We start from the raw sequence: 9,416 nt of genomic DNA on the forward strand, positions 1-9,416 counted from the left end.
TGTGCATTGTTCTCTGAAAGACAGAGAGAGAGAGAGAGAGAGAGAGAGAGAGAGAGAGAGAGAGAGAGAGAGAGAGAGAGAGAGAGAGAGAGAGAGAGAGAGAGAGAGAGAAATGAAATTAAGTTCACCCCTGGTTTATGTTTTAGCTTCCTGACTTTTTCTATTTGCTAAAAATACATCTGCACCTAATAGCTTATTGGATGGATGTGTAAACAGCAAAGGTTCTCATCAGTGCAAAAAAAGAACAACATTAGTCCATGGGCTCTAAACAGTATATCCCAAACTTTATTTCCTGTGTAGAGGCGTACCATAGGAGGGGGAGGGGGAGCAATCACAGTTAGTGGACTTCCTTTCTATCACTTCAAGTGCAACATAAAGAGAAAAAAACTACAAAAATCATAGTCATTAATTTTCATAGTCAAATGAACACAAATGAACACGATGGTGAGGATGAACAAAAATGGGAGGGAGAGTGATAGAAAGAAGACAGGGAGAGAGAAAGAGAGAGGGAAGGAGAGAGGAAGAGAGAGAGGTGGAGAGAGAGATGGAGAGAGGGATAGAGAAAGAGAGAGGGAGGGAGAGAGGTGGAGAGGGAGAGAGAGGGATAGAGAAAGAGAGAGGGAAGGAGAGAGGGAGAAAGAGGGAGGTAGAGAGGAAGAAAGAGAGAGGGAGTGAGAGGAAGAAAGAGAGAGAAGGAGAGACAGAGAGAAATGGAGAGGGAGAGATAGACTGAGGGAGGAGAGTGAGAATGTGAGGAGTGAGAATGTGAGAAAGAGAGGGAGAGAGAGGAGAGAGAGAGAGAGAGAGAGAGAGAGAGAGAGGGAAGCAGATAGAGAAGATGTGACAGACAGCACTGCAGGTTATGGGTTCTATGTCCTCAGCTGTCGCTGCCTACCTGCGTTTGACACCCTGCATTTCAAAACTTACACCACCGTTATGACACGATGACCCAGCGCTGCTTACAGAGACAAGGCAATAACACTTTTTGTCCAGAACTTTATACATTAGGGTTCCTTGTCCATTTATACACCAATAAAGCCTCTAGTCACATTTTCAGACCCAAATCCTGTTACAGAACCTTGAATCTGTCTTGCGCCATGCAGAAACTGTTTCAGAAATACTACATATCTGTTATTATTCCTTCCATGTGTAACCTCACACAAATACTTTGCTATTAAAGTTTTTTTAAAACTCAGTATCACTGCCAACAGTTTTCAGGTGGTTTTCAACTAATTATTATTATTACTACTACTACTACTACTAATAATAATAATAACTTACTAATACTGTTACTAAATTGTGCAGAATTTGCATGATTAAATCTGAGAATTCTGGGGAATTTTATCACAAGCACATCAGAGCTCTTCTGACAGTCTTCCGACAATAAACATGGCAGGTGTTCAATTCCAGTCGTGACTAGAAAAAACGGCTCCTGCTTGAGTAACAATTGAACTGAGTCATTAGCAGACCAGCTAACACGGGAGCAGTCAAACCTGATTCCTCCGATGAGAAGACAGGTGACACACGACTGCCACAGGGCGTGAGTGGACATGCAAGGTGTCAGAGAGCAGAGGACAGCGTAGGAGAGAGGACAAGAGAGAAGAACACAAAACACTATCTTCAAAGATGCTATTGAAACCCCTGAAAAAACTCTTGAGTCCATCTGAGCAGTGGGGGGGGAAACTGGAGTGGGAGGGTTGAAATGATGGACACACACTACAGGCAAACGTTACCATGACGATTCACAGACATTCTCCCAACATCAGAATGGAGCATTAATATTTGCAAGATGTTAAACAGATCTGGTACATATACAAACACTTTATGCATCTCCCTTAATTCTTATTAGTGTTAGAAACATCCCCAAATATCTCTCTCTCACACACACACACACACACACACCCACACACACACACACACACACACACACACCGCACCCACGCACAGCTACACACACACACACACACACACACACACACACACACACACACACACACACACACACACACACACACACACACAACACACATGCACACTGCTCAGCGAAGAAAAAAGGTCAAAATAAGCAATCTATAAAAGGCAATATTTGTCATTCTTCAGTCGACTAAGGGTTCAAAATAAATACGCATTACTCTATATTAATGCCAATAAGCTTTGATTCATCTGTACAGTATATACATATGAACTCTTCATTGACAAAATATCCTTTGATGTACAATATTCTCGTAAAAACGTAACGTAAAATAATACAACCATGGCAACAAGCAAGATGAGGCATAATTATTATTATCGTTGATGTTATTATTATTATCATCATTATTGTTATTATAATTGTTATTATTATTCACACAAGTACCCATGCACCCCTATGTTGAACAGCCCCATGTATTAGAACGACAGATACTGCCTTTTGCATATACATGTGCAAGTTAAAACCAAGATTAAAAACTCACTCAGAGCTAAAATATTGACAAAGAAGAAAAACAAAACAAGAAACAGACGAAAATCAAAGTCCATATATCTACACAGCTTCCACACCTCTTCCAATAACATTAACGAATGGGTTACTGCTTACTATATACAGACAGGTTAGCATCCATGCAGTGTCAACAAGGAACACGATAACATTCCAAATATGGACATGGGGGCGGGACAGGGGAGGGGTTTCGGCTGTGACAGCCACGCCCACAGCTAGATGTGCCAGCAAAAGCCACATAGACAAGTTTGATATGCAGACACGCTAGCTAGGCGGAGCCGCCCACCAGGGGGCGTGGTGCTGCAGCTTGTAGACGCATCCCACCAAGACAAGCTCTGTCGTCATTCCCCCTTAAATGCAGAAACACACGCACACGCACACACACACACACACACACACACACACACACACACACACACACACACACACACACACACACACATCCAGACATGCACTGCGATCAGTAGCCGAACGTGGGCAGCTGCGGGCTGCGCGTGTGGGATATCCGTCAGGGCTGGCCCCGCCCACAGCTGGGCGTGGAGTATGGCTGTGTTTTACGTGGCTCCACTGTCCTCTTCTGCACTTCATATTATTGGTTTTGAAGGAGTATCAGAGTTCGAGACACACAAGTCTTTTTTTTTTCAATAATTTCCGCATCTTTCGCGTATCGTATTTCGTTGGTGTTTGTGCCGTTCGTTGGAGTTCTGAGAGACGGCACATATCGGGATGTCCTTCAACGTCCTTCAACGTTTATTTCCATAAGAAACAGGGGAGCCGGTGCAGCCATTTTATCTTCAATTAAAAAATAAGGAAAAAATAAATAAAAACATAAAATAAATGAAAAGTCAGCCATTTTAGTATTTTTCCGTCAATCATCGAGCTACATCTACTACAAACCCTGATACACTCCAATTCCCATAATTCCTAAAATGCTTAAGACACTCAGCCATCCTCGAAAGCTGAGACACAGTTATAGAGGGTGCAAGCTGTATCCCTCACATCACATATAAATACTCATAAGAAAGGACCCCAGCAGGGCAAAACTTCACCAAATGGTTTTTTATGACTCCTCACAGGGGCAATTTTTGGTGTTGGTAGAAAATGTCAGCGTCAAGTAGAAAACCCACAACAGAAGCTGGGCAGCACTAGAATGACCCTCTAGAAACACTTTTCAGTTGTCAGATCTTGAGTGACCTGAACTATTAGTGGAGAGTCATAATATCTTATGGAAAGTCAGATCTTAAACATTATTTGAGACCTACTCTAGAATATCCATAAAGAGTGAAAATTGGTACTTGAAAAGACAAGAGAGAGAAAAATCTCGCAATTGTTTTTTTTTTTTTTTACCCCACATTGTAAAAGGCAAACTAAACCGAATCTTTTTTTTAAGCTTTTTATTAACCTAGCTATTCTACGGTTGTTTGGTGTCAAATCCAGACTAGATCTACAACTTTTAAACCAGACTACTAATCTAAAGTTCTTGCGTCTAAAACCCAGCTAGTCTGCAGTGTTTGCTCTACGCGTCCGAACACTCTGCAGGTTCTGAAATGTTCTCAGCAGGTCTGGAAACATCAGAAACTAAAGATGAATATGTGCATGTGTGTTTTCACGGAGGAGATGAGTGAGACCTTGGCCACTGGCTCTGGTCTGCATATGGCTCTGTTTGGATGGTTCTGCTCTGTCTAGTGTTTGCGGGTCTGGACGGGTCAGTGTGAACTCTGGTTCTGACGTCAGCCGTTGGGCTGGTGAGACGTGAGCATCCTCGTGGGGGCTGACGGAGCGAGGTCCGGTACCCTGCATCAGGTTCTTCAGCAAACTCTAAGCCTGGAGCTTATCTTCAGCTCTTTGGCTGCAGTACCCAGCTCTGATTGGCTGACGCAGCTAGGCACCACGTAACATTGCTAATAACTCCGCCTCATTCACAGGAGTCCAACGCACAGGCCCAGACAAGCTCGCGATCCACAGCGTTCAGCAGGTCCTCTACGAGATCTAGTCCGATATTCTAGAACAGAGAGCACAAATTTGTGGCGCCGTTGGACCGCTGGGACAGAATCTGACGGGTTGGCGTGAGCGGCACGGGCCTGCAGTTGAACCAAGATCCACATGCTCACACAGCAACAAGCTCCTGACCCGGCTAATCAGAACCTCGTGGACTGTGCTGGACTGTGTTAAACTGTGCTGGAGCCCGTCTGGGCGGGAGCTAGGGGGAGGGGCTGCTCTGTCTACCACACCCCCACCATTAATGAGCTCGACGTCAGAGTCAGCGCTTTAAAGTTACGAGAACGACCGAATGCTACTATTCTGATCGTGGTTTGCCATGAAGCGTTGCGATGGGCATCACATGGACGTTCTGCTAGAAGGAAAAAAAGCCCTGATTTCATTTGAATGTGTAACGAAGGGAGCTGGGGCGGTGTCGGGGGAAAACTGCAGCCATCACGTCCCTCGACACAACCTGTGTGTGAGGGTCACTCCCCAGGGGCCGAGGAGAGTGACACACACCGCAGGAGCACACCAGCCGTACACCACAGGCCACGCGATTAAACTAGCCCTGTTACTAAAGCCCCAGAAAGCAGGTCCCCGAAGTGGGCACGCGTTTCTCTCCGCAATTCCAGAGCCCTTGAAATAGAAACACCATTTCATGCTTTACCCAATTAAGGGAGCGATATATGTCAAAATGAAGTCCCACCAAACTACAACACAATAGTGTTTTTCCTTCTGTTCACAGGCACTAGGTGAACACATCTGTCTGCTGTAAGTCCTGGTATTGTATCTCTATGTAGTCGTAAAGGTCCTAAGCCCTATAGTCAGAAATATATTTGCAAACCAAAAGTCCTTCATAAGGACCACAAATCTGACCGTTTCTACCTACTGGGCTTCTACCCCATATTATTTATCTGGCTTGTCATCAAAAGTGTGATTTCTCACGTTATTAACACATGTTGTTGAGTCCTTATGATTCACGTGTTCCTCCTAACGCCACCGAGATGTCTTGACCCACAACCCTGCAGTCAGATTCAGTCCTTAAGCCCAATGAGTGTGAGATGATGGAGACTAGAAATCGGTTTGCAAAAAATATGTATAAAACAAACAAACAAAAAAAAAACACTTTTGTTTTATAAACAAAACAAAACAAAAATGTGACAATCAAAAAACCGAAACATAATGAGAACTGAACAACAGGTTAGGAGAGTCCTGGCTGCCGTAGCTTCTTGATCCCACCGTCGTCCGATTCGACGTCTTGTTTTTAACCTTTAACCTGTGTGTACATATGTAAGAACATGTGAGGGTGTGTGTCTCCATCTCATTTGTGTTTATGTGAGTGTGCATGAGTGTGTGTGTGTGTGTGTGTATAGTAGTGAACGTGTGCCTATGCTCAGGTGACTGAGTGTGTGCGTGCATGTGTGTGTGTGTGTGTGTGTGTGTGTGTGTGTGTGTGTGTGTGTGTGTGTGTTCAGAAGCCCTTAATGTGACAGTAAGCCTCGAGCGAGGAGAAGAGGATGTATATGAGCCACAGGCTGACGAAGAGCATGGTGGTGAGGGCCTTGGCAGTCCGCGGGCGCCGCCCAGCTCCCCGCCGATGTCGGGTCGCCTGCGGTACATCAGTGCCGCCACGCAGATGAACGCGAAGATGGTGAAGAGGGTGACGGAGAAGGCCAGGTTTCCCCCGGCTCCACCCGGAACTCGTGGCCCCTGGAGTTGTGGTAGATGGCGGCGATGGACCAGGCCACGCCGATGCCCAGAAACACGTTGACTGCGTTGCTGCCCCGTCACGTTGCCGATGGAGGCATCGGCGTACTGGTCCTGGATAGCAGCCACTTTACTGGCAAAGGTGTCTGGATGGAAGAGAGAGAGAGAGAGAGAGAGAGAGAGAGATAGGAGAGAGAGAGAGAGGAGAGAGAGAGAGAGAGAGAGAGAGAGAGAGAGAGAGAGAGAGAGAGAGAGGGGGAGGGGGGAGAAACAGTGAAAAATAGGTAAAACAGTGAATGAAAGAGAAAACAAAATACACTATTTAATATCTGATAGGTTATAGCAAGTCTGTAGTAGCCATCTAACCCACAAACGCACACACACACACACACACACACACACACACACACACACACACACACACACACACACACACACACACACACACACACACACTGCTGTCCTCCTCTCTGACACGTTTTGGGTCTCTGTCCTGTGTCTCTGTGCTGTAGTGCAGTAACACTAGTAAACCCTCATCGTCCACTGCTAATTTGAATGTGAACCTCTGAATCATGTGGTTCCTGTTTTCTCCCTCCCTATTGCTCTCAGCCTACCTCTCTCTCTCTCTCTCTCTCTCTCTCTCTATCCATTAGTCTCACTCTCTTGCTCTCTCTCTCTCTTACTCACTTCTACCTCACTGCGTGCGTGTGTGTGTGTGTGTGTGTGTGTGTGTCATTGTTGACTTTGTGAAGCGTGATGGATTGCAGTATGGGGAGCTCTCTGCTGGAAGCTGATTGGCTGACTGGTAGGAGGCAGTTATGCCAGGGACTGAGAAAGACCCATAAACCTCTAAATTATCTTTCCATGACATGTGTGCTCAACACACACTCACATGCTCTCCCCCAACACACCCACACACTCACACCCTCTCCCCCACACACACCCACACCACTCACACCCTCTCCCCCCACACACACCCACACACTCACACCCTCTCCCCCCCACACACACCCACACACTCACACCCTCTCCCCCCACACACACCCACACACTCACATGCTCTCCCTCCCTCTGGCTCTAAAAACATACACAGACCCAATTGTCTCTCTCTTACAATCACACACACACACACACACACACACACACACACACACACACACACACACACACACACACACACACACACACACACACACACACATTCTATATAAATATAGCCCATAACCTGCTAAGCCTCCTTGAACTGCTAGCTGTTCAATGTCCACATGGAAATGAACCCCACAGTATAGTGGGAAAACAAACATCCCTTTACACTTATAAACAACCCTCAACACACTTTACACTTATAAACAACCCTCAACACACTTTACACTAATAAACAACTCTCAACACACTTTACACTTATAAACGACCATTCAAAAGGTTAAACACAACCCTCCACAACCTTTACACTTATAAATAACCACAAACAAACTTTACACTTAGAACGACAATCCACAATCGTTACATTTAATCGTTACATTAAGCTTGTCCACTGTCCATCGTTGTCCTGCAGAATAATCACTTACATATGAAGCAGCTATACAGGGTCCCCATTTGAAAGGAACAGCATCAGAGTGAAGAACCTGCATCATGACTTTGTGATTGTATGTGTGCAAAACTAATTCCAGTATATTAGACTTGCACATATCAAGATTTTTGGGTTGTGCACATGTGTGCAAATATATATTCTTGTCTCTTACAGAGAATTTTGGAGATGGATGCAGATGCAAATGTCCGCCATGAGTATATTTATATAGATGAGGTGGACTTGAACCCCACTTAGACCAGGAGAAGGGGGAGAAATGTCATTGGTCAAAGGGCCATTGTGAATGTCCCAGGACAACCTGGGGGAAACATTACAATGTGTGCTGCCATTACCAATAATGGTGTCCTGCATCACCATGCAACACTTGGTCCTTACAACACTGTTCACATCATAACTTTTCTGGATGCAATTCTCAATATTCTTGTCCAAGGTCGGCAGAATCTAGATCAACAAAGATTTGTGGTCATATGGGACAATGTCAGTTTTCATCGGGCACATCTGGTCCAGAACTGGTTTGTGACCCATCCTCACTTCTCTGTTGTACCTGCCTCCATATTCACCTTTTCTCGTTCCAATTGAGGAGTTCTTCTCCACCTGGCGCTGGCGGGTGAGCTAATGACAACCTCCCAGCCCATACCCTCACCACAGCCAACACCCCCCCAGCCCATACCCTCACCACAGACAACACCCCCCAGCCCATACCCTCACCACAGACAACACCCCCCAGCCCATACCCTCACCACAGTCAACACCCCCCAGCCCATACCCTCACCACAGCCAACACCCCCCAACCCCATACCTTCACCACAGCCAACACCCCCCAACCCACACCCTCACCACAGCCAACACCCCCCCCAACCCATACCCTCACCACAGCCAACACCCCCCCAGCCCATACCCTCACCACAGACAACACCCCCCAACCCATACCCTCACCACAGACAACCCCCCCCATACCCTCACCACAGCCAACACCCCCCAACCCATACCCTCCACCACAGTCAACACCCCCCAGCCCATACCCTCACCACAGCCAACACCCCCCAACCCATACCCTTACCACAGCCAACACCCCCCAATCCATACCCTCACCACAGACAACACCCCCCATACCTTCACCACAGCCAACACCCCCCCTACCCTCACCACAGCCAACACCCCCAACCCATACCCTCACCACAGCCAACACCCCCCCAACCCATACCCTCACCACACAGACAACACCCCCCCAACCCATACCCTCACCACAGCCAACACCCCCATACCCTCACCACAGACAACACCCCCCAACCCATACCCTCACCACAGCCAACACCCCCATACCCTCACCACAGACAACACCCCCCAGCCCATACCCTCACCACAGCCAACACCCCCCAACCCATACTCTCACCACAGTCAACACCCCCCAGCCCATACCCTCACCACAGTCAACACCCCCCAGCCCATACCCTCACCACAGACAACACCCCCAGCCCATACCCTCACCACAGCCAACACCCCCCCAACCCATACTCTCACCACAGTCAACACCCCCAACCCATACTCTCACCACAGCCAACACCCCCCAGCCCATACCCTCACCACAGCCAACACCCCCCAGCCCATACCCTCACCACAGCCAACACCCCCCAACCCATACTCTCACCACAGCCAACACCCCCC

General features: G+C 47.1%; 1 pseudogene; it reads right to left on the reverse strand.

Annotated features, from left to right (window-relative positions):
- Positions 1-263: 263 nt before the first annotated feature.
- LOC143506911 (sodium/calcium exchanger 1-like) lies at positions 264-8,305 on the reverse strand (annotated as a pseudogene).
- Between the last annotated feature and the right edge of the window lie 1,111 nt (positions 8,306-9,416).

This window comes from Brachyhypopomus gauderio, unplaced genomic scaffold (genome assembly GCF_052324685.1).
Source record: "Brachyhypopomus gauderio isolate BG-103 unplaced genomic scaffold, BGAUD_0.2 sc609, whole genome shotgun sequence".
NCBI lineage: Eukaryota > Metazoa > Chordata > Actinopteri > Gymnotiformes > Hypopomidae > Brachyhypopomus > Brachyhypopomus gauderio.